Here is a 26,770-nt window from a genome sequence, read left to right as displayed (position 1 = left end):
AATGCTTTGCTTGGCAATTTGGCTGTGCTGATAATTACAGGGTAAGTTGGGCGTGAGGTGACGGTGGAGATGCAGTTAAGAGAGCTGTTCCAGGGGTTTCTCTCTCTGTTGGTTCTGTTGGAGAATTGGGAGAGCTGGCAGAGAGCGAAGGATAAAGCTTGAAGGGAGCACGTCAGCTTCCTTACCTACCTAATTTTGGGAGATAATCCACATGTCCTGTGCACACCGCTTTTTTTTTTTACAACCCTGGTAGGGAGTTTCCCTTGACATGAGATGAAAGGTCATTGACTTACCCTTCCACTCATTGTAGTATGTCTTCTCGGACAGTCCTATCAGACAGAACCCAGGATAAGTAATGCATAATTTAAAGAACTTCTGTAAGAATTACATGAGATAAAATGGAGGTTGTCATATGCTAACCCAATGAAATAAGGTACAGAGGAACCACTAGCTCTTGTAGACAAAAGAACAGTTTTAAGATCTAGCTTTGCACTTGGCACTGAATGAGACCTTGTAACCAAGGCCCTCTTTAACTCACACTTCCCCTAACTTTAAACTAGTGTCGAATTGCAATTATAATAACAATAACCATGTGAGTTGGGGTGGTAATAATAATAATGATAGTAATAATTTCCTTTCAAAAGGAAAAGGAACCACATTCTCCAAAAACTTCAGTTTTATTCTTGATTCTGGAAGCTTTTCTCCTTGAAGTTCTCTCCCACGGAGTTTGCTGGGTCAGCAAAGTTCTGGTCACAATAGCTACAGATAATATTTTCAAATTTCAAAGTTCTGAACCAAACCCTATGGCAGCCTTTTAAATCATCCAGTGAAGAATCATTCACCCTGGGCCACCAAGGAGTGATTTGACTTCTTGTCTCCAGAAGGCATCAAAAAACTGGTCAGTCTTTTATGAGGCTGCCACAAAAACAATTCCAGGTGTAGCACAGGTGTAAACATTATTTTTATATGTTACGGTCATATATAAGTACATGTTGTAGAGACACGATGGATATCTCTGGGTGATGGAATTGTGAATGATTTTTGGCATCTCTTCTGTTCTCTTTATTTTCTAAGTTTTCTTCAATGAGCATGTATTTCTCTTTGGAGGACGATATAAAGAATAAAATTGTCCCTAACAGTCATTGAGTTAGCCCAGCATTTTGTTCAAGCATAATTTCCTCTCTCAATAACAATTACAGCTTTTTCTCACTGAAAGGCTCCCATGGTCCTTTAATCCAAAGAAGGGTTTTTCACTGAGGTTCCCATTGCCTTAAAGATACCTGGGAGAGGCCAATTGAAAAGGCCACTCACTTCTTCCCAAACGTATTTCCCCTTCCTTTACAGACTCTTCACCAAAAAATATGAGGCCTATTTCATGTCAAAAAGCAAACAAACAAACAAACAAAAGACAAACCCAGCACCTACAAAATCAGAAGTGCTTAGCATTGGTATAAAGAGTGGGATTGACTCAGAGTTAGGGTTTTGCCAAGTTAATATCATGAAGGGAGAGAAGGCAAGGGCGATGAGGGTGTATGCAAGAAAGGAACTGAGTGATGGGCCAGGGGATCTAAGCTGCTGGGTGAAGAATAAGATGAAGTTACCGCAGGTGGGGATCTGTAATAACAGCGAAAAAAGTACTAGGGTCCATAAATTGGTGATCCTTGTTAACCCAAAGATTTGTTGGAGTTAAGTTTCTTGGAAGAAATGAGCAGAAATGTCAGGAAGTGGTGATCAAAGGGTGGGTTGCTAGAAATCAAGATTGGAGGTGGGGAGATTAGTACTATTATTAAGAATGACAAGATCTGAGCTATGACTAAGGGAATGTGTGGCGAAAATGCAGTAGAAGATGGATTCTTGCTGAGAAGGCCGTTAAGGAACTGAGAGGCCAGGTATTAGATGATTTTCTGATCTTAATGTTGAAGTTATCAAGAATGAAAACAAGAATAGTGGGTGGGGGGAAGGGGTAGGACCGCCATAGTAGGGGAGGGGCAGGGAGGAAACGGTGCTAAACCTTCAGTGAATGCAAATGGAATCAGCAGCGCAGTCTGTAACTGAATGGAGGTAAAAGCAAGTGAAAGAGCAGGTGAAAGCCTGGAAGCTGCAAAGCTGGGGAAGATGGGCAGTTCTCCACTCCAAGGCTCTGCGGGGAGAAAAAAAACAGCCGCCTCTTGAGAGCACAGCGGAGGTCAGTGTCCCGTAGGCACCCAGATCTCAGGGAGAACAGGAGAATGAAGAAATCAGAGAAAAATCTGAACAACTCCAGGTAGGTTTGCTGATGGCAAACAGCAGTAGGAAAGGATTTGAAGGGATGGAGGAGGGTGAAAGCCTGCGGTGTGTTAAAAAAGAAACCGGGGTGTATTTAAAATGCTGAGTTTCTTTGAGCAAAAGTCGATTTGAATCCGGCAGCACCAAACGGGAAGTGGTTAGGAGTGCCCCAGGGACAGGAGCCGGGGGAAAGATTTTATAAGAAAGATGCAGAAGCAGAGTAAGGAAATGATTGGATTGGCTATAGCTGACGCATTTGCCTTATTTGGAAAAGGCTCATTGGCTTTTGTGATCGGTTGTCCTTAGGCTGTGATTTCTTAACCTTGAGGCATTTCAGGCTAAGTTTTGGTTAGCTTACTGGACTACTAAGCCATGAAGCCACCTCGGTTTAATGGCCTCTTTGTTTAATTAAACAGGTGGGTTAATGTCCAGAGCCCTGTGGGATGAGAGTGTGGGTGTCAGGAAATGCCAGGGAGACTTCAAAGTTTCTTGGAGAATGAGGTACAGAGAGGAACATTGAACATAACCGATGGTCCCTTGTGGTGAGCTAGAAAAGTCTTTCTTGGGGTTGATCTCTCCAGAACACTGAAGTAAAGAGATGGAACCTTGTCAACGGGTGAGAGGGTGAGTAGGAAAAAAAAAAAAAGCCTGTGGTACTCTCACCGCTATCGACAATTTCAAAGTCTGGGTGAAGGTCATGAGAAAGCCTGGTGTTCTTGGAAAGGACCTGCAATGATGTAAGGGCAAAGCATTTTTATCTTCCCCATTAAGAAAAAAATTAAGAAGACCTCAGAACAAGAAATAGGCAGACAAATTGAAAAATGCACATCTGATCCATGAACCTGGCTTCAAATGCCTAATTTCTTACCTTTCCCCCAGCAGGCAGGGGAAAACTAAAAGCCCCACCTCCCAGGCGGCTAAGGGCTTTTTCTTTTATTCTACACTTTTCGACTGATTTGATTTATTCTTTGGGATAAGAAAAGAGAGAGAAATAGAAAAAGGAAAAGGTCCATAACCATACCCAGGTCTACTTCCAGGGGCAACAGGACACCTGACTTTTAGCGGAGGAGACATGTATGTGTCCAGTTCTTCCTGAAAGCCAGCCCTGTTTTCTGTTGCCTCGTGGCAGACACATGAGTGATTTATTGCTTCTAACGTCTCTTCGTTTGTAATAAAGTTTTCAGCAGCTCTTTTTAGCTGCTGCAACCTCTGCCCCTACAAACATTCTCACACACACGCACTGACCTCACTTTGTTCTTTCTTCACATAATGTCAATTCATAAAGCTTTCATCAAGTCAACCAGGTGGAAAAATCCCGTTGCTGAAAGAAGCGTTCATTCAGGGTAGTGGAAGCGAGCCGCTGGGCCAGAGAAGGGAGTGATAGACAAGGTGGGGAAGGGAAGAAAGTGTGTTGATGGGAAAAGTGTGTTGTGTGTAGGGAAGTGAGCATACGCCTCCCAGGGGTGTACCCTCCCGATGAAAGATCTTCTCTCCTTATACCCGCCTGCCAACATCCACAGAAGCTGACATCTGTCATTGCAGGAATGGCAGATAGAATTCATAATATACATATTCAAAGACGTGGAGCTTTGGACCTAATGCCCAACGATGATAAGAAAGCTTAAGTGTTTTCCTCCCTGCATTACAGCGCAGCATCTTTGTGAGGTGGTTGGTTTCTGCTTCCTTCCTCCCATGACCCTGCTCACCACTTGGTTTCTATCTCCAGCTCTGATATAACCTGCCATGGTCATCCCAACCACTGGACCCCATCCCACCCCTTAGAGTCTTCTCAGCCTCCTCATTTAAGATTGGTCATTACATGGCCTCTATTTGGTTGCCTTTTCTTTTAAGTATGGCTCATGTTACATGTTTAGTAATTTTGGATTGCATCCTGGACATTGTAAATAATAACTGTAGAGATTGTAGGTGCTTTTCTACTCCTCCTGTTCCTGCAAAGAGTCTTGATTTTTTTTTTTTTTTGCATGTGTGTTCATTTAATCAGTTAATTTTCAGGACTTGGTCTCCAAACTCTGTTTCTCTGTAATGGATAGCAGCTAATATCTGCATTTAGTTCTTTTAGACTTACCTGGACACTTGGAGTCTGTCCTGCACATGTGTAGTGCAGGTACAAACCAGATATTTGGGATGTTTATGTACAGAAGTTGTGATTCTTGCTCTCTATATATCTCTGTTCAAAAATATGCCCCCTCACTTTCTGGCTTCTGTGGTCACTTTTATGGTTCTTCAGTCTGCAAAACTGCAAGCGTCTATCAGAATTTTAGCTACCCTACATGGGGCCAAACTAAGGCCTGCTCCCAGCCAAAGAGTCTTAGAAATCAGAAAATTCACCCAATGCTATTCCCTTCTGCCAAGTGTGGACCTCCATTCTAGTTTCTGGTTTGGGTCATTCATAAATGTCTTTGGGTAGTTGTTTTTTGTATTCTGTCCAGAATTAATAGTTGTTACTTGTGGAATAGTAGGCCCAATAGGAGCTACTCACCACTCCTAGAAATAGAACCTTGCTACTGCTTTTTTTTAATGAGTTAAAGATTTTATTTTTTAATTTTATATTGGAGTATAGTTGATTTACAACTACTACTTTTTAATAGTAGAAAAAAAAATGTCCACTGACCCTACTATTGCCACATTTTGAGTTGTCTAGAAAATAATTTTAAAACCGTAAAAACAAAATTCCATACTGTACACATTTAATAGAGCATGAGATTTCATCAAGAACTTGTTTTCAACATCTATGGATCTTACTGGGCACACCTTACACTTATGACCCTCTAATCTCCATCTGCCTTCAGAGAGATATGGTCAAATCAGAAAAATAAGGCTTAGCCATAACAGATACGCAGCAGCATACCACAGCATAAATAGATACTGACCAGGTGATGTGATAATAAATACTGAACAGGAGGAGGCCTTAATGGGCTGAGATAATTCAGGAAGTCTTCCCGGAGGGAGGAAAAATTGAGCTAGCCTTGAAAGAGGAAGAAAGACTTGAATAAATGAATACATAATGAAATAAATTATCTGGAGGAAAATAAAAAAAATCACAGTTTGATTTAGGGAAAATAAGTAGACCAGTTAGGCTAAAACAGACAGTTCAAGTATAGAAATAATGATATATAACATCAGAGGGTAAAATCCAGGACTCCAAAGGAAAGTTCTTTGGACTCCATGCTCTAATGAGCAGTGGAACTGAAATCCATGATACAGGTTACGTGGTAAACTCAGGAGAGGATTTAATAAGAGTGACCTGTGTTTCTACTTTTGGCTGTGTTCTGACATGACAACTGTAAAATATAGGAAGTAGCCCATAACCCTTGGGTTGAGGGTGAGGTCTCTTCCTGAAGTGGGTAGACTTCCGGAAGGTCAAGTATGTGTAAAAGAAGTGGATTTTAGAAAGGAAACTGGAACTAGTCTTGAACTACCCAGAAAGGAAACTTACCTTTTCCTGACTCTCACCCTCTCAAGTCTCCACTTTTACTGTATTTCTAGAAGATTGGAGAAGGATGATCCCTTCCACAAAGGACAAGCTGGAAACGAGGTAAGGAGATAGTCGGATTGTAAGTTCCATAAGACCAAAGATACGCACATCCATGTGGTTCACCACAGGGCATACAGCATCTGGCAACTAGTGGACACGGAACAAGTGTGGGCATATGTTGAAGATGAATGAGCTAGACCATACAAGCTCATTGCATCTTACTCTTTATGCTTATTTTCCCCACTTCTCATTTTTTTTTCTTTCTCTTTCTCTCTCTTTTTTTTTTTTTTTTGTCTTGTTAAAAATAACTCAGCCTATGAGTTTAGGCTTAAATATTAATTCACAGTGAGCAGTGGTGCTGGATGTAGAAATTAGTGTGAAATCCTCAAGGAGAAGGTAAATCCCCAGGGTCACAAATTTTGTCAAACATGGAGTCTCCGGGTTTGCTTGCATTAAGGAAGCTGAAAAATTCCCCAATGGGTAATTCAAAATATTCTTTATTTTAAATTTACTCCAACTGTGTGAATGTGGTATCATCATTCACCTATTAAAGATGGGGAGAATGAGATCCTGAGAGGTTAAATACCTCACCCAACACACACAGCTAGAAGGTAACAAAGCTAGCATTTAAAGCCAGAGACCTCTCAACTAGATCATTAGTTAGAACTAAAGGTTTGGGCTTATGGGTTTGGCGAGGTGTCATGTCAATGACAGAGTCTAGAAATGAAGGGAAATGCCCCCTAGAGAGGGATGCTGGGAGGAACAGTCTAGTGATGGAGTCCACAATGGGGCAGACTGGGGGTTAATGATGAGACTAATAACATCAAAACGCTTCCTCTTCTTGACACAATCCACAATAAACAGTCAAAGAGTAGAGTCTGGCTGACCAGATAAAATGTAGAGCGAATTTTCTTGAATCATCTCAGTTATTAGAGCTTATTTACTACAGGCAAAACGAAGACTGTAAAGAGATCTTCAGCTGTCATAATGAGAAAATTACTATGTCCTCCCTCTTGGAAATTCAACATTTCCTATTATTACTTTCTCCCCTTCCCCAGTTATTCCAAATTAAAACTAAGTTCAGGCTAAAACACAGTTCAGAGCACCGAAGACCCAGAATTCATCATCACTAGATTTATCTCCATAGGATAGACCCACTGAGGGCAGCTGAATTTGGTCCTAGTTCTTTCTCATTTAATTAACTCATTCAGCAGAATTTATTGAAGACTTACTATGCCCCAAGCATTTTGTTTTGTTTTGTTTTCTTTTGTTTTGTTTTTGCGGTATGCGGGCCTCTCACTGTCGTGGCCTCTCCCATTGCGGAGCACAGGCTCCGGACGCACTGGCTCAGCGGCCATGGCTCACGGGCCCAGCCGCTCCGCGGCCTGTGGGATCTTCCCGGACCGGGGCACGAACCCGTGTCCCCTGCATCGGCAGGCGGACTCTCAACCACTGTGCCACCAGGGAAGCCCCCCAAGCATTTTTTATAGGCATGCAGGTCATAAGACGTAATCCTTACCCTCAAGGAGCTCATAATACAATTACATGATCTGAAAAAAATGACTTCCCTTCCTTAGACTCAGTTCATCTGCAAAACAGATAGAATAGTCCTCATCCTTTTGTGGGAGGCTAAATATTCCCTTAGGTGTCAAAGCAGCCTGTACTGCATTGCAAAATGAAAAGTAACCTATGAGAAAATTATGTTTACCTTTTATACACTGCTTCATGTAACAGTCAATAAGCTAAACCTAAGCTATGTGGATAAATTAGTAATTTTCTGTCAAATGCTCTGAATTCCTATGAGACAACTGCAGTGTAATATGAAATCACCTCCTCTTCTTAAGGATCAGGGAAGTGAAAGTACAAGAAAGGGTCTCGTTTCGCAGATTCAGTAAGGATGACATTATTTAGGATTGGGTTTGTCTATAAGTAACAGGGACCCAGAAAAGAGTAATTTAAATAAGGCTTATTTCTCTCTCACATAAGAGAAGTGGAAGGTAGATAAGTCCAAGACTCAAACAGTAGTTCCAAAGCTGTCTGGATTAAATCAAGCTCCTTCCACCAAAACCCAGGATATAGACTTTGTTCACTTGGCCCAAGGGAGTTGCCATCGTTCCAGACATCACATTCATATCCAAGTAGCAGGACAGACAAAGATAATTGGGAAAACATGCCCTCTTCCACATGACCTCTCCACTTGCAGTCCATTGGTCAAAACTGAGATAGATGGCCATACTTAGCTGCAAAGGAGGCCAGGAAATGTATTCTTTAGTCAAGGGACAATGTGCCTAGCTAAAAATCAAATTTCCTTTGAGAGGCAAAATTAGGACAAGTATTTGTAAGGCAAATAGCAGCCTTTCCCAAAGGGAGCATCAGAAAGACTATGGATGAATATTCATTGTCATCTCCTTTCCTGAGTGCTACCATCTGCTCCTGCCTAGAAGAACACCAATGCCCAAGCGGTGGTTGTCAAATTTTAGCAGACATCAGAGTCACCTGGAGAACGTGTTGAAACACAGATTGCTGAGACCCATCCCCGGAGTTTCTTGTTCAGGAGGTCTGAAGTGGGACCAGATAATTTGCATTTCAGTAAGTTCCCAGGTGATGCTGATGCTGCTGGTCTGGGAACCATACTTGAGAATTACTGCTCTGAGCAAACGTACAGAGCAGGAGCGAAAGGAAACAGAGGGAAAGCAAGAGATCGTGAGTATTAATGATGGGGTGGTCAACACAGAGTAGAAACATCAAGCCATGAAGACGGGACACTACACGTCAGCACCTCTAACCCACCTACCAAGCCTTGGAAGAGTTCCAGCATTCTAGGACATTTGGGCACATAAAGTAGCCCAGATACTGTGGTTCAAGAGATCCTGGGTGTGACTGTGCCCTGATCTGATCAACCTGCCTGTTTGGAATTAGCAGAGGCCACACTTTATTGCTCCAAATTGCTGAAATCTGATGTCTTCCTTACTTCTGACACATCATCAACAGGCCCACTGGAATTGCTGACCTATGACCTGCTGGGATATTTGACTCAAGTTTCCCCTCGGAGCGTAGAATGCTGACACTGAAATAGCCATAATCAGCTTCCCCTCTCCTATAGTCTCATGAAATCCGTGACCTGGAAGATCCCACTTGTCATCTCGCCAGAGTCCCCTAATCATGATCTCTTCCATTTGTGGGGCTGCCAGGATGCTAAGTCAGGAACTTAGCCCTTGGTCGAGAAGGACAACAACATTCTCCAGTTGGATGGGGCATCTTACTTTATCATTGACGGTTTGTCTTTCTATTTGTTTTGCATGTTTCCTCACCCTGAACATAATTTTACTCATGGCCACGTATGCACACATTTGATAAGCCCTTATTCTGTACCTGCTATCCGCATACTCTAGGTGTTTGTGTGTATACTCTCTCCAGCCAATGTGAGCGCCTGAAGCATCCAGCACAGTGCCTGACATCGAGGCAATATGGAAGTTTTGAAGGGTTGACACTGAGCCTGGGGTTTTTACACACACAGTTTGTCAACAAGGCTTTGAGATTCTGCTGACTTCCCTGCCAAAAGCACCAGGCATTACCGGCACCTATGACCACCACCAGATTGCGGTCTCATTCTCCTTCCCCCTCCCTCATCTGAAAAAAAAAGGCAGCGTGCGAAACAGCGGACGCACTGCTTTTGGAAGAGTGGTGGGCCCTAATGCAGGCCTTTGGTAGGGATAGAGATAAAAGGGGCAGAATACAAATTCCTAAAGAGTTTCTGTGCAGGAGGAATGGCAAGTGCCTGGATGCCACCAAGGGGACCCCAAAGGCAGCAGCAATCTCATGGACTGATCCTGACCTGTTGGGTCAGTGCATGGTTAGTGAGAAGCCGGATAACACTGTTGTGTGAGTGTGCACGTGTGTGTGTTACAGATAAGATATAGAATTAGATTTACCAGCTTCATTCCCTCTCTGGCTAATTCTGCTCTAAATCATCACCTCCCTTACAAGGCTGCCATGTCCAAGACCTCTTGGAAATGACTTACTGAGAGATCTTTGAAGGAGGTACAGGAAATCAGGAAAGTATTAATCCTCTAAAAACTTGCTTCTTCCTCCTTCTTCCCTGTTACTCTATTTGGCGTTAGAAAGCTAAAGCTCAGCCAGAAAGCACAAATGAGTTTTTTAAATCACCCATATCTCAGGTGCCAGGCTGTCTGTGGAAAACAAAATTGATCTGTTTTAAAGACTTGATTGGGCTTAGGAAGATAGCTCCCTGCACTCTGTTCATCTGCCCTAATCAGCTGCATTTTTTTTTCAGTCTCATTTAACTTTTCTTGCCACAGGGATAAAATGAGCGAGAACAATAAAAAGGGAAGGAGTGATGAAGGGGTAGGAGGAATTAAAGCCTCCTGTGTGAATAGGTAATTTGATTCACTGTTTACATTGCTGGTAGAGATATTTAAACAGTTGACCTACTCATAACCCTTTAAATTGAGATTTCAGAGAGATTTTTAAAACCAAATAAACTTTAGAGTAATGAAAACTATTTTGTGGACTCTAAACTAATCCAGGTGGTCAGACTAGGAAGAGGTTGGGTAGGGGTCATTTCTGGGGAGGGATCTAAAAAGACAGGTTTTCTTCTTTGTGCTTAAAAGCTATTCGTTACAAACCATCAAAAATGTATGGCAACCTATTATGTGTAATGCATTGCATTGGGAACTAAAATATAGAAGATAGAGTTTAGGGCACACAGAAAAATAGTATATCTTTGTATGTTCCAGGTACCAAATGTTTTACAGCAATAATGCAGAACGTTGAAGAGGGAAACATTACCACAGGGTGTAATGTTCAAGAAAGATTGCACATAGTGGGAGAGACTCTTAGGTTTTTGCTTGATATGTAAAACTCAGACATAATGGAGGTGGTTTCTAGGAAAAGGAAAAGACGTAAGATTAGATAAGGAAAGAGAGAAGGCACTAGAGATTATTGTGTTAATAGCTGATTAGCAAATTAACAAACAGAATTCCATGGAGAATTTTGGGGAAGGATGGTAATGTAAGTGAAGGTTTACAAAACTCCCATCATCTTATATACTACTGAAAAGAACCAAAAAGAAGCAAAATAGAGAAAACTACTTTATTATTTCTGAACAGAGGGGATGATCCTTACTTTATATCATTAAGCCCTGAGAAATATATGTCAGATACAATCTGGTCCACATTGAAATGAGTCATCAAAGGCTGGCAACCCATCTCCACTTCCTAAGAGATCGATGCAGTGTCGTGGGAAGATTAAGAAATTCTGTATAATAATGTTTTTAAGACTGTGATCCTCAATTTATGAAAATGAAGATTGAGTATATGAATCAGCCATAAGCAAAATAGCAAACAACCTACTCTGATTTTCTTTCCTAGCTGAAGTCAGACGTACCCTGTAAGCCCAACAATTGGGATAGAAGTTTGCATTAGTCGTGCCACATTTTTTTCTCTCTAGCATGACTTCCTAATGGTGGCACAGGCTGACTCTGCAGCAAAGACAAACTCTTCCTAATCTGGAGAACATGGTTTGAAGCAGAAACATCCCTGGTAGAGTTGTTTCCACTACTGCAGAGAGACTGAATTTACACCAAGTTCTTTTAGCTGCCCATGGCTGCAGCTCCTCGACCTTTGACTACTGAACAACTGAACTAATCATTTCAATCCATCATCCAGGCCTCCAGATCAAATTTAAAGGGGAGATTAAAATGGTATACAAGTAAACTGAAAATAAAAACAAGAAGAACTCACTTCATTTGGGCAAATGGCAAGCCCAGAAAGAGTTTCTCTCATTAAAAAATGATGAATAGGAAAACAACACAAGCAAACAAATGCAAACCTGTGTAAAAATCCTGCAATTATAAATGTACACCCCAAAATGAAAATGAGTATACATCATACATTTTAGATAGCATTCATCCTCTAGAATAAGATTTAATAATGAAATATAAGAAAATGTGAACTCCCTCACACTTTCAAGGAAATTAAAGCAAACAGACTATGAAACAAATTGAAAGAGAGGGATAATTAGTTGACTGAGTTTTTTAAAGGGCATTGCTAGAAATAATAAAACCATTTGATATGATAATGCCATTGCATTTAAATGTCATAAGATCCAGCAAAGATCAGAGTTAATAATACAACAATAAAATCAGGGCTATGGACTAGTGCTTGCAAAAAGAAAGCACCTAAACTATAGAGACAAATCACAAAACACTGAAAACAGTGATGTTTGTGTAGAATAGGCAGAAAACAAGTGTATAGGTGATAAGTGGGCTTGAAGAAGAAAACAGAACACATGAGACAGAAATAGTACTCAAAGACATAATAGAAGAAAATGTATCTAGAGTTAATGAAGATTTCAATCTACAGAATGAAAAAAAAATTACCTTAATTCATCAAAATTACCAATAAACTTCAAGATATATCCTAAAGAATCTTCTGAATTTCAAAAATAAAGAAAAAAATGGTAAAGGCTGCCAGGTAAAAAATAACTTACAAAGGAAAACAATGAGACTGGCCTCAAAGCAAAACCTCAAAAACAAAATATTCCAGAAAGAAATGGCACAATATTTATAGAATTTTAAAGGGGCGGGGGAATGTGAACCAAGAATTTTTATATCCAGCCAAATTTCTATTCATGTGTATTGATAATAAAAAGACAGACTCAAAGATTGAAGCATTGTGCCCCCTGAAAAACCTACTTGAGGATGGAGTCTAAACAACTAAGTAACTAACCAAAATAAAAAGGCCATGAATAAAGAATATTTGGAAAAAGCAAATGTCAGACATTTAATGTATGTAAACACAGAGTTGGACCCAAGTAATTAGATATCTACAATCTTTTCCTTCAATATAATTAGCAAAAAGTTATATTGAAGGAAAAGATTGTAGATATCTAATGCTTCAAGGTCAAGGTATGTAATATAGAAAATAACTGAAATATAATTTAATAATTTAATGTAGTAGTAATAATTTCACTAAGAGAGCCATACAAGGATAGAACAAAACCCAGACAGCAAAGTATAGATGACCTAATTTCTGCCTCTTTAGTAGAAAGAAAACCAATCTATTATTTACTTTCTCACTTTCATTAACTAATAATTATAAATTTTGGCACAATACTTAAACGCATCAAATATTCACAATCAGAAGAAACAGAGTGCAAGTCTCAAAAAACTGATCCACAAGGAACAAAGCATATAGCAAAGGATACACAAGCAAGGACAGATCACAAGGCAATAGGGAAATTATCCAGAATAAAAACAAATGATGTATATTGTATAATTTTAAACTCTGTATATCAAGCTTCATATCTGATAAAAATATACCTACTTTTTACATGTAAGTGCTACATTAGTTTTAAATTTTGATTATATAAAATGTGAAGAAAATTTCAATAAATTCCAAGGATAATTTGACACCTTTTTTTAACCACAATGCAACAAAACAAGAAATGAATAACAGAAGTACAAATAATTCACAAACAGAAATATTTTAAAATTTAATAAAAACCTCGGGTCAAAGAGAATGTCAAAATCTTAAACAGTAAATAACAATAAAGGAAACTTCACAATCAAACTTACTGAATGTGAACAAAATTGTACTCAGAGGAACATTCATAGCCTTAAACAACATCCTTACTAACCAAAACTGCTATACATAATTAATATTTAATTCAAAATGTTGGAAGTATAAGTAAACATATGAAATAAATTCTCATGGATTAAACCAAAAGTCAACCAATTAGGGTGTTGTAAAATTTAACAGCAAACAGATGAATCCACTAACTTGTCTATCAAGAAATAAAAAAGAAAACACAAGTATACAATACTGGACATTTAACAGAAATTGGATGACTTAAAAAAAAACCCTTCATTTGCTACCACACTAGTAAAATTGAAGAATGGATAAAAATACAGTTATAAAATAAATAAGTCACAGGATATAATGTACAGCATAGAGAAATATAGTCAGTAAAGTCATAATAGCTTTGTATGGTGACAGATGGTAATTAGACTTGTGGTGATCACGTAATGTATAAAAACATTGAATCACTATGTGATACACACCTAAAATGAACATAATGTTATGTCAATTCTACCTCAATAAAATTTTTTAAAAGAAAAAGAAAAATGGATGAAACTAAGGATTTTATAGAAAAATATAAATCTTACAAATTACTTCAAAAAGTAAGAACATTTAAACGATGAATGACCACTGAGGAAAAAAATCAAGAATACTACAAAAACAAAAATAACACTCCCTCTAAAAAAAAAAAGACAGAGTTCAGATGTTTCCAAATGTGATTCATAGGAGCTTAGTAGTTTTTGAATGAAACACTTAATTCTGAAAAACTGAGTATTCTTTCTAATGTTTGCCTGAGGCTGTAGCCCTGGGAATAGCCTGGACTCATGGCCAGCTAAATCAGAAATAAATTTTAAAACCTTTATTTTTCTAGGCAGCATCAGGAGCCAGGAAAAGGTGGACAGTTAAATAAAACATCAGTTCACAACTATTAAAAGCAGTCGAGGCAAGGTTCTGTGCCAAATTGGCTTGAAGAAATAGTGTGGTAGGTATGCTTTTAATGAAGACCATTTCTCCACCTTCCTGTTTTAATTTGATTTCCCTGGCAGACTTGTGCTTCCTTGGCTTGGAGGAAATCTGCTTAACTACCACCATCTCAACTGGGAGCCAGACAGCTGGATTCCTTCACCATTTTTGTAAATAGTTTGCCTTTTGACATCCACAGGGATCACCGTGTTGCCTCCACCGGAATCCTGGAGAAGGTCCAGCAGAAAAGAAAAGGCTGCTCCATTTGCCTGGGACAAGCCCCATGATGTCAGTGGCAGAGGTTTTGCCCATTTTAAGCTAAATTATGAACTATATCCTCTTCCTAGATTCCTGTTGGCTATGTAGACTCTCTTTGTTAATGGCTCCAAACCACCCAGTGAAGTGCCCCTCAGGCTAAGAGCACAGCTAAGGCCCAACAACTGTTAGTTTCAGAGCAGGCTGGCGCTGCCTTCTTAGCCAGCCTCCAGGGCTCACCATATACAACCACACTTTCTTTAAGGATTACATAAAAGTTTCATGGCCATTTCACTGTTTTCCAGATAGGTTCAAAATTCTATCAGCCTGCAGAATGTCCCACGAGGCCTTAATCCAGGCCTGAGATGAGACTGTATTTGTTTCCTACTGCTGCCGGAGCAGATGGCCACCAGCGTCATGGCTTAAAACAACACACATTTTTGTCTCACGCTTCGGGAGGTTACAAGTCCAAAACAGGCCTTATGAGCTAAAATTAAGGTGCCAGCAGAGCTGCATTCCTTCCGAAGTTTCTAGAATATCTGTTTTCTTACCTTTTCCAGTCTCTAGAGGCCACCTGTATTCCTTGGTTCACAGCCTTTCCTCCATCTTTAATGCCCATCATGCCAACCTCTGCTTCCTTTGTCACATCTTCTCTCCTGAATATACCCTCTTGCCTACCTCTTAGAAAGACCCTGTGATTACACTGGGCCCATGCACATAATCCAGGGTAATCTCACCATCTCAAAATCCTGAACACGTCTGCAAAATCCTTTTTGCCGTGTAAACTGACACCTCCACACGTTCCAGGGAATAGGATGTAGATGTCTTCTGGGGCCAGTTTTCTGTCTGTTGCAACGTCCTTAATGGATGGTCCATCCTGGCCAGTATAATTCAAACAGCTAAGAGCTGCCACAAGGTTCTATGTGATTAAGATCCGGTGAAACAACGAGAAGTGTAACAAATGCTAAGATTTCAAAGGAGAGAGAGGACATCTCATTTGGGAGTTGTCAGATAAGCCCTCATGGAAGGAAGGCCAGGGAATTGAACTGGATTGTGAAGGATGAGGGGAAACTTTGCTTCCCTGGGTCCCGGAGGGAACCTTGATGTACAGCAGACAGTTACGAATATGAAATGCCAACACTTTCATCACACTCCTTGTAGAGGCATTTTCAGACACACAAACACCAAATAAATTGCTCTTGAGGGAGAAAGGAGTCAGAGTTTATCTTGGGAGCCACCCTTATCACTCCCATCTTCACCCTTCCTCGGCTTCCAGGGAAATCGGTCTTTATCCCTCAGAATACACCGGGAGTCATTGGGAAGGAGTTATGCACGAATGGAGCATAACCTTCCTCTTGGAAGAAGGCTCATCAATTCCTCTATCCAACAGGAAGGGGATGTGTCCTGATTTCCTCAGCTGGAACACAGAATCCCTTTCTTGCTGAAGCAGTGTTTATAATGAATGTAAGATGCTGTCAGATGAGTCACAGGTTCTTGGTGGGAAACGACTTCGAGAGCCTCTAGTCCAAGCTTCCTCAGACAGCCAGCTGGTGGCACAAGGTTGAATTTTCCCAGCTACACCGAAGTGTGTGGAATTTCTGTTCTGCCCTTACTATCCTATTTTTTTTAACTTTATTGGAGTATAATTGCTTTACAGAGTTGTGTTAGTTTCTGCTGTATAACAAAGTGAATCAGTTATATGCAGATGTATATCCCCATATCCCCACCATCTTGCGTCTCCCTCCCATCCTCCTTATCCCACCCCTCTAGGTGGTCGCAAAGCACTGAGCTGATCTCCCTGTGTCATGCATCTGCTTCCCACTAGCTATCTGTTTTACATTTCATAGTGTATATATCTCAATGCTACACTCTTACTTCGTCCCAGCTTACCCTTCCCGCTCCCCATATCCTCAAGTCCATTCTCGAAGTCTGTGTCTTTATTCCTGTCCTGCCCCTATGTTCATCAAAACCATTTTTTTTTTAGATTCCATATATATGTAAGCATACGGTATTTGTTTTTCTCTTTCTGTCTTACTTCACTCTGTATGACAAACTCTAGGTCCATCCACCTCACTAGAAGTAACTCAATTTCATTTCTTTTTATGGCTGAGTAATATTCCATTGTATATATGTGCCACGTCTTCTTTAATCATTCATCTGTTGATGGATATTTAGGTTGCTTCCATGTCCTGGCTATTGTAAATAGTGCTGCAGTGAACATTTTGGTACATGACTCTTTTTGAATTATGGTTTTCTCAGGGTATATGCCCAGTAGTGAGATTGCTGGGTCATAGGGTAGTTCTATTTTTGGATTTTTAAGGAACCTCCATATTGTTCTCCATAGTGGCTGTACCAATTTACATTTCCACCAACAGTGCAAGTGGGTTCCTTTTTCTCCACACCCTCTCCAGCATTTATTGTTTGTAGATTTTTCTGATGATGGCCATCCTGACTGGTGTGAGGTAATACCTCATTGTAGTTTTGATTTGCATTTCTCTAATGATTAGTGATGTTGAGCAACCTTTCATGTGTTTGTTGGCAAAATGTGTATCTTCTTTGGACAATGTCTGTTTAGGTCTTCTACCCACTTTTGGATTGGGTTCTTTGTTTTTTTGATATTGAGCTGCATAACCTGTTTGTATATTTTGGAGATTAATCCTTTGTCAGTTGTTTTGTTTGCAAATATTTTCTCCCATTCTGAGGGTTGTCTTTTCGTCTTGTTTATGGTTTCCTTTGCTGTGCAAAAGCTTTTCAGTTTCATTAGGTCCCATTTGTTTGTTTTTATTTCCATTTCTCTAGGAGGTGGATCAAAAAGGATCTTGCTGTAATTTATGTCATAGAGTGTTCTGCCTATGTTTTCCTCTAAGAGTTTCATAGTGTCTGGCCTTACATTTACGTCTTTAATCCATTTTGAGTTTATTTTTGTGTGTGGTGCTAGGAAGTGTTCTAATTTCATTCTTTTACATGTAGCTGTCCAGTTTTCCTAGCACCACTTATTGAAGAGGCTGTCTTTTCTCCATTGTATATTCTTGTCTCCTTTATCAAAAATATGTGACCATATGTGTGTGGGTTTATCTCTGGGCTTTCTATCCTGTTCCATTGATCTATATTTCTGTTTTTGTACCAGTACCATACTGTCTTGATTACTGTAGCTTTGTAGTATAGTCTGAAGTCAGGTAGCCTGATTCCTCCAGCTCCGTTTTTCTTTCTCAAGATTGCTTTAGCTATTCAGGGTCTTTTGTGTTTCCAGACAAATTGTGAAATTTTTTGTTCTAGTTCTGTGAAAAAATGCCATTGGTAGTTTGATAGGGATTGCATTGAATCTGTAGATTGCTTTCGGTAGTATAGTCATTTTCACAATGTTCATTCTTCCAATCCAAGAACATGGTATATCTCTCCATATATTTCTATCATCTTTAATTTCTTCCATCAGTGTCTTAGAGTTTTCTGCATACAGGTCTTTTGTCTCCTTAGACAGGTTTATTCCTAGGTATTTTATTCTTTTCATTGCCATAGTAAATGGGAGTGTTTCCTTAATTTCTCTTTCAGATGTTTCATCATTAGTGTATAGGAATGCAAGAGATTTCTGTGCATTAATTTTTTATACTGCTACTCTACCAAATTCATTGATTACCTCTAGTAGTCTTCTGGTAGCATCCTTAGGATTCTCTATGTATAGTATCATGTCATCTGCAAACAGTGACGGCTTTACTTCTTCTTTTCCATTTTGTATTCCTTTTATTTCTTTTTTTTTCTCTGATTGCTGTGGCTAATGCTTCCAAAACTATGTTGAATAATAGTGGTGAGAGTGGGCAACCTTGGTTTTGTTCCTGATCTTAGAGGAAATGGTTTCAGTTTTTCACCATTGAGAATGATGTTGGCTGTGGGTTTGTCATATATGGCCTTTATTATGTTGAGGTAGGTTCCCTCTATGCCCACTTTCTTGAGAGTTTTTATCATAAATGGGTGTTGAATTTTGTCAAAAGCTTTTTCTGCATCTATTGAGATTATCATATGGTTTTTATCCTTTAATTTGTTAATATGGTGTATCACATTGATTGATTTGCATATATTGAAGAATCCTTGCATTCCTGGGATAAACCCCACTTGATCATGGTGTATGATCCTTTCAAGGTGCTGTTGGATTCTGTTTGCTAGTAGTTTGTTGAGGATTTTTGCACCTATGTTCATCAGAGATATTAGCCTGTAGTTTCCTTTTTTGTGACATCTTTGTCTGGTTTTGGTATAAGGGTGATGGTGGCCTTGTAGAATTAGTTTGGGAGTGTTCCTCCCTCTGCTATATTTTGGAAAAGTTTGAGAAGCATAGGTGTTAGCTCTTCCCTAAATGTTTGATAGAATTCACCTGTGAAGCCATCTGATCCTGGGCTTTTGTTTGTTGGAAGATTTTTAATCACAGTTTCAATTTCAGTGCTTGTGATTGGTCTATTTATATTTTCTATTTCTTCCTCGTTCAGTCTTGGTAGGTTGTGCTTTTCTAAGAATTTGTCCATTTCTCCAAGGCTCTCCATTTTATTGGCATATAGTTGCTTGTAGTAATGTCTCATCATCCTTTGTATTTCTGCAGTGTCAGTTGTTACTTCTCTTTTTCCATTTCTAATTCTGTTGATTTGAGTCTTCTCCCTTTTTTTCTTGATGAGTTAGGCTCATGGTTTGTCAATTTTGTTTATCTTCTCAAAGAACCAGCTTTTAGCTTTATTGATCTTTGCTATTGTTTCTTTCATTTCTTTTTCATTTATTTCTGATCTGATCTTTATGATTTCTTTCCATCTGCTAACTTTGGGGGTTTTTTGTTCTTCTTTCTCTAATTGCTTTATGTGTAAAGTTAGGTTGTTTATTTGAGATGTTTCTTATTTCTTGAGGTAGGATTTTATTGCTATAAACTTCCTTCTTAGAACTGCTTTTGCTGCATCCCATAGGTTTTGGGTCATTGTGTTTTCATTGTCATTTGTTTCTAGGTAGTTTTTGATTTCCTCTTTGATTTCTTCAGTGATCTCTTGGTTATTTAGTAGCGTATTGTTTAGCCTCCATGTGTTTGTATTTTTTACAGTTTTTTTCCTGTAATTGATATCTAGTCTCATAGCATTGTTGTCGGAAAAGATACTTGATACGATTTCAATTTTCTTAAAGTTACCAAGGCTTGATTTGTGCCCCAAGATATGGTCTATCCTGGAGAATGTTCCATGAGCACTTGAGAAGAAAGAAGTGTATTCTGTTGGTTTTGGATGGAATGTCCTATAAATATCAATTAAGTCCATCTTGTTTAATGTATCATTTAAAGCTTGTGAATCCTTATTTATTTTCATTTTGGTTGATCTGTCCATTGGTGAAAGTGGGGTGTTAAAGTCCCCTACTGTGATTGTGTTACTGTTGACTTCCCCTTTTATGGCTGTTAGCATTTGCCTTATGTATTGAGGTGCTCCTACGTTAGGGGCATAAATATTTACAATTGTTATATCATCTTCTTGGATTGATCCCTTGATCATTATATAGTATCCTTCTTTGTCTCTTGTAATAGTCTTTATTTTAAAGTCTATTTTGTCTGATATGAGAATTGCTACTCCAGCTTTCTTTTGATTTCCATTTGCATGGAATATCTTTTTCCATCCCCTCACTTTCAGTCTGTATGTTTCCCTACGTCTGAAGTGGGTCTCTTGTAGACAGCATATGTACGGGTCTTGTTTTTTTATCCATTCAGCCAGTCTATGTCTTTTGGTTGGAGCATTTAATCCATTTACATTTAAGGTAATTATCGATATGTAGGTTCCTATTACCATTTTCTTAATTGTTTTGGGTTTGTTATTGTGGGTCTTTTCCTTTTCTTGTGTTTCCTGCCTAGAGAAGTTCCTTTAGAATTTGTTATAAAGCTGGTTTGGTGGTTCTGAATTCTCTTTGCTTTTGCTTGTCTGTAAAGGTTTTAATTTCTCTGTCGAATCTGAATGAGATCCTTGCTGGGTAGAGTAATCTTGGTTGTAGGTTTTTCCCTTTCATCACTTTAAATATGTCCTGCCACTCCCTTCTGGCTTGCACAGTTTCTGCTGAAAGATCAGCTGTTAACCTTATGGGGATTCCGTTGTATGTTATTTGTTGCTTTTCCCTTGCTGCTTTCAGTATTTTTTCTTTGTATTTAATTTTTGATAGTTTGATTAATATGTGTCTTAGCGTGTTTCTGTTTGGGTTTTTCCTGTATGGTACCCTCTGTGTTTCCTGGACTTGATTGACTATTTCCTTTCCCATGTTAGGGAAGTTTTCAACTATAATCTCTTCAAATATTTTCTGAGACCCTTTCTTTTTCTCTTCTTCTTCTGGGACCCCTATAATTTAAATGTTGGTGTGTTGTCCCAGAGGTCTCTGAGACTGTCCTCAATTCTTTTCATTCTTTTTTCTTTATTCTGCTCCCTTGCAGTTATTTCCACCATTTTATCTTCCAGCTCAGTTATCTGTTCTTCTGCCTCAGTTATTCTGTTATTGGTTCCTTCTAGAGTATTTTTAATTTCACTAATTGTGTTTTTCATCACTGTTTGTTTGCTCTTTAGTTCTTCTTGATCCTTGTTAAATGTTTCTTGCATTTTCGCCATTCTGTTTCTGAGATATGGAATCATCTTTACTATCATTACTCTAAATTCTTTTTCAGGTAGGTTGCCTAGTTCATCTTCAATTATTTGGTCTTCTAAGTTTTAACCTTGCTCCTTTGTCTGTAACAAGTTTTTTTGTTGTTTCTTTTTTTTTTTATTTTATTTTTTTTATGGGTGGGGCTGTATTCCTGTCTTAATGGTTGTTTGGTCTGAGACATCCAGCACTGGAGTTTGCAGGCAGTTGGATAGAGCTGGGTCTTGGTGCTGAGATGAGGACCTGTGGGAGGCCTCACTCTGATTGATATTCCCTGGGGTCTGAGGTTCTCTGTTAGTCCAGCGGTTCAGACTCAGCACTCCCACCACAGGAGATTGAGCCCAACCTCTGGCTTGGGAACCAAGATCCCACAAGCTGCTTGCTGAGGGTTCCTCCCATCCCCTTAGGTGTCCATGGTCCCCCACTGGTGCGTGGTAGGTGCCCTAGTTGTGAGGAGACGTGAATTCCGTGTCCTTCTAGTATGCCATCTTGAGTCCACCCCCTATCCTGCTTTTTTTTATAGTCATTTTTAGTTTTATTCAAAGCCATCTTAACTCTACCATTTATTGAACAAATATTTATTGAGCCAGACACACACTTATTCACAAGTCTAAGAGAACATGGCTGGAGGAATGTGTTTCCTCTACTAATAAATGTAGGTAAATCAAACAGATCCCTTAGCAAGCTGGCCCCAATACCATCTCACTGATATGCAATTACACTCATCCTCCTAATTTCTCATTGAGATTGTCAATCCCCTCCTAGTTCATTATCTGACACATTAATTTTACGTTCCATGCCGTCTTTCTCCAGATTTACCTACCAATGCCTACATCCATTCACTCTTCAATCGCAGCTCAGCCCTTCTCAGTTTTTTGTATCTATTCTCAGAGTTCAGCATGAGTGAACAGTGTACACCTGGACCACAGCCCTCTTGCTATCATCGACTAGCACGCCACGAGAACAGGGATGATGCTACAGGGCTAGACACTGAATATGCAGGACAGAAAAAGTCAAGCGTGGTCCCATGCTTGAACCATGCGTCCATGGTCTCATAGGCATCCTAGTCCAGCTCAAGAGATAAACAAATAATCATGCAAATGAACACATACAGTGATTCCATATTTTCATAAGTGTTATGAATAGAGCATGTGCTCTTAGGGAGGAGAATGGGCAGTTGGCAAGGTTTTTTTTGAGGGGGGTGGTGTCAAGCATGGCTATACAGATACCTGAGAAATGACTATTGAACAGGAGAGGCTCAGTCAAAAGCCACCTGGGAGGGAGAGAAGCATTCCTGGCAGAAGGAGTGTGTATGTGAGGGTCATACAGCAGGAAAGAGCTGAGTTGTTTGAAGACCTGAACAGAAACCAGTGTGACCTCAGAAATGTATCTGTCAACCCTCTCATACTTCCACCCAGTAGAAGTTCATTTATTTATTTTTTATTTATAACTTTTTATTTTATATTGGAGTATAGTTGATTAACAATGTTGTGTTAGTTTTAGGTGTACAGCAAAGTGATTCAGTTAGACATATACTTGTATTTATTCTTTTTCAAATTCTTTTCCCATTTAGGTTGTTACAGAATATTGAACAGAGTTCCCTGTGCTGTACATTAGGTCCTTGTTGGTTACCTATTTTTAAATACAGCAGTGTGTACATGTCAATCCCAAACTCCCTAACTATCCTTCCCCCCAACCCTTCCCCAGGTAACCATGAGTTCCTTCTCTAAGTCTGTTTCTGTTTTGTAAATAAGTTCATTTGTATCATCTCTTTTTAGATTCCGCATGTAAGCGATAACAATATTTCTCTTTCTCTGTCTGACTTACTTCACTCAGCATGACGATCTCTTATTTATGTTCCTCATTCCCACGTGAAAGAGCTGCTCACTGCAGAGTTGCAGATAAACCAACCAACCATATAAACATATGTCTCATAACCGGCTGGTCCCCAGGTCATGAGCTCCATGGTCCCAGGGAAGTTGCCTTCAGAGGCGGAAGGCTCTTACCCTTCAGTGCCAACAGCCCTAGTCCAGGTCAAGGCTTCACCCCACTGCCCCAGGGAGGGCAATGCCAACCCTCACTTGGACAGGACCTTGTATCATTCTGCCTCTGGACATTCCCCTCTACGCTTTGAAGTTTAGGGACTTGGGGGCAAATACTGCAAGGCCCTGGGCACAGAGCACATTGGGAGAGCTGGTTCGACGGTAGGATAGGAAAGCCTGGAGGAGACGAGGTGGAGGAGAAGGGAAAAAGGAAGCTGTACCTACCATGTGTGAGTCCCTTTACACCACTCACTTCATTAAGTCCTAGACAACGGGCATGTCTGCTTCAACCCTTGTTTTACAGAGCAGAGGTCCTGGGGGTGGGAGTGAATGGGTAACTTTTCAAGCTCTCAGTTAGTAGATGACTGTGATTTTGAACCCAGGACTGTTTCCAAAGGTCTCGTTCTTTCCATTACATTGAATACGGTGGATCCCATCCACAGCAAGTTGTCAAGTCCCGATCAGACTCGTTTCTGCTCCCTGGAAGTTCTCATAAGCGCTGGTTCTCTCTTCAGGCGGGGGCAGTATGTCAGGATAGATGCTTCTAGGCTACAGTAGATTCATGCTTCAGGGATCTGTCAGCACCACATTCTAGGGAGAATTGTTCGAGTTAAGGTGGAGTCTGGCCAGTGAATATCCAGAGTGAATCTAACCTCAAAAGTAGGGCTGAGGGCTTCCCTGGTGGCGCAGTGGTTGGGAGTCTGCCTGCCGATGCAGGGGACACAGGTTCGTGCCCCGGTCCAGGAAGATCCCACATGCCGCGGAGTGGCTGAGCCCGTGAGCCATGGCTGCTGAGCCTGCGTGTCCGGAGCCTGTGCTCTGCAACGGGAGAGGCCACAACAGTGAGAGGCCCGCGTACCAAAAAAAAAAATAGGGCTGGAAGTTGTCAGGCAGAAGGTCAAGGTCACCAGCTGAGCAGGCAGGCTCCATTTCCAGCAAGAACCAGGATCCAGTCAGACTGTCAACACACAGGGGACCATAGCCCCATTCTCAGTCGGCCCTTGGGGCTACGTTCACCTGCAGACATTCCCCAGACTTTCACTCCAGTAAACAAGATGCTCCTGGAAAGGTCTGCCCTTCAGTGGCTCCAGAGAAAGGGATTCATTATATTCAGGAGCTGGGCATGCTAGCAGGCAATGACTCCAGCTGGGACCAACGTCTGTTTTTGGAAATCAGCTGTGCTCCTTTTGCTTCCTCCTGAACAGGATTCTATTTTCCAATCCAGGTAGTTCCCTCAGCAAAGAGCAGAAGAGATGCAGCAGCAAGGGGCGCCTGCCCAGGTATGTGAGACCAGGGCAAACTGAAAGCAGTGTTCAGCTGGATTAGTGGGTGGCATTCTGAAACGTTTGAGAAATTCTCAAGTCTTTGCGGAAGATGAAGCCCATTTCATGTGAGTTCTTTTTCTCTTCACCTTCTAAATTTGAGGAATAGATACCCACCCTGTCAAGGCTCTTTGTTTATGCTTAGGACTTTCTGTGATGATGGAAAGTTTCCATACTCATGCTGATAGATATAGTAGCCACTAGCCACCTGTGGCTGTCAAATACTTGAAATGTGACTAGTGTGACTAAGGAAATGAATTTTTAATTTTATTACATTTTAATTGATTTAAGTGTGGATGCAAATAGCCACGTATGGTGAATAGCCACTATTGCACAGTACAGTTCTAGATATTCCAGCTGTGTAAAAACAGCAGTCATGATTTATTCATCCTCTATCCCCAGGGCTATCACAGTGCCTGGGACATATTTCACACTACATATTTCTTAGTGGACCAAATGAAGAGAGGAAAGAAGAAATAATTAAATGATCCTACTGGACTAACATGGAAAGGAGACAACAGTTCTTTGCTTGAATTTTGTCTCTACCTCTTACTGTGGCAAGCTGTAGTTTACAAATGACACAATAATAATATTAATACTCATTGCTAATGGGTCAGATGCTCAGTGTGTGAAATCTCTTACGAGCATTAGTTTGTTTGATGCTTTCCACAAGCCCCTTTTTCAGTTCAGGAAGCTGAAACTAATGAGAGGTTAAGTCAGGGATTTTCAAACTGAAGGTCATGACCCGTTACTTGGTATAAAATCAATCAATTTGATTCCACCCGCTTAAATGTGTACAACATAAAATACATATGCACACATGTATGTATATATGCACATGTATATGTAATATATAGATACACACACATGATGTGTGTGCATATGCACGTTCAAAAGTGTTTGAAAGCCACTAGATGCAGTAACTCTGTCGAGGCTCTTCAGCTCGCTCATGGTGAGTTGGGATTTGCACCCAGATTGCCTGACTCCGAGTCTTATGCCTTAACTGGTATACTCTATAGCTTCCTCTGGTTTTGTCCGAAATGTGTTTAAACTTTCAACAATTGACTTACACATAAATCCTAAGAACCTCATCCATCCGCTAGGTATGGAATGTACATGTGTGTGCACATGCACACGTACTCACATCCACTTGCTTTGAGTCATGCCTACTATCTTTCAGATATAGTCTATTGCTGACGGCTATGGACCAAGCAAAACTGATCCTCATTTAAATGTCTCTAGATGAACCTGTACGATTCCACTTGGGCAGAGCTTGCTAGGGCTGACCGATATGTGTCTTTCTCCCTTGTGTGCTAGGTGTACCCCTGGGCTACATTTCCCTTTTGCCTTAGAACTAGGTGAGGCCATGTGCTTGATTTCTGGCCCGTGGGGTGTAGGTAGAGGTGATGGACACCATTTCCAGGATTGGCCTCTAAAATCTCCCACGTAGTCCTCTAGACTGTCTCTTTTTGCTCATCAACAGGCTGGATGCATGGAATGAAGTGGAAAGTTCTGAGGCTCAGGGTGATGGCAGAGCCACAGGATGGGAGGAGCCTTGACCTTGAATGACTGAGGGGAGCTCAGCCCCCAGCCCTCTCCCTTCACCCTGCTTTGGGCTGAGGCATGAGTGAGAAATAGTCCCTTGTCATATTAAGCCAACCGAGATTTGTCGTTTGTTACAGCAGCTCTCCCATCCTGGCTAATGCACCACTCCAGTGGGCGCGATGCACAGAAGAGGACAAATCTGAGACGTGTCCTTCTGCTCCCAGCCCAGGTCCACCGTCACACTGAGTAAAGGCAGAGTACAGAACACACCGTGGCAGAGCACAGAACGGACCTGGGGTCAGGTTGGGTGAGAGGTCCTCATCTGATAGCGTGTCTTGGTTTTTTGGGTATCCAAAGAGAGGGACAATGGGTATTCAGTGATCTTAACAACATGACCTTCAATTTGTATAGTGCTTTGTCATTTCAAAAAGGGCTTTCTCAGTGCATGATTTCACATGATTACATTGAATAGGGATAAGAATTCCCATGCTCCTGATGCAAAAGCTTAGGTTCGAACAGAGTAATGTTTACCTGCAATCTCACGCACATTAAGAGCAGGGCTATGATTCATACCTATGTCTGCAGACTCTCAGTCCAGTGACTTGCTGAGGAGAAGGTGGAGTGAGAGGCAGTAGGTCTCCCAAAGCCAAGGTT

At 40.5% G+C, this 26,770-nt stretch overlaps 1 protein-coding gene across 1 annotated transcript in view; it reads left to right on the top strand.

Annotated features, from left to right (window-relative positions):
- KCNU1 (potassium calcium-activated channel subfamily U member 1) overlaps positions 1-25,589 on the top strand; it is a 235,525-nt gene extending 209,936 nt beyond the window's left edge. Inside the window, exons 30-31 of the mRNA XM_079909209.1 lie at positions 5,773-5,821; positions 24,475-25,589. The gene's annotated coding sequence lies outside the window, so the exon portion shown is untranslated. The remainder of the gene's footprint in view (positions 1-5,772; positions 5,822-24,474) is intronic.
- Positions 25,590-26,770: the final 1,181 nt, after the last annotated feature.

This window comes from Stenella coeruleoalba (assembly GCF_951394435.1).
Source record: "Stenella coeruleoalba genome assembly, chromosome: 21".
NCBI lineage: Eukaryota > Metazoa > Chordata > Mammalia > Artiodactyla > Delphinidae > Stenella > Stenella coeruleoalba.
Note: the sequence above shows the minus strand (reverse complement) of the source record. Positions and strands in the feature narration are given on the sequence as shown.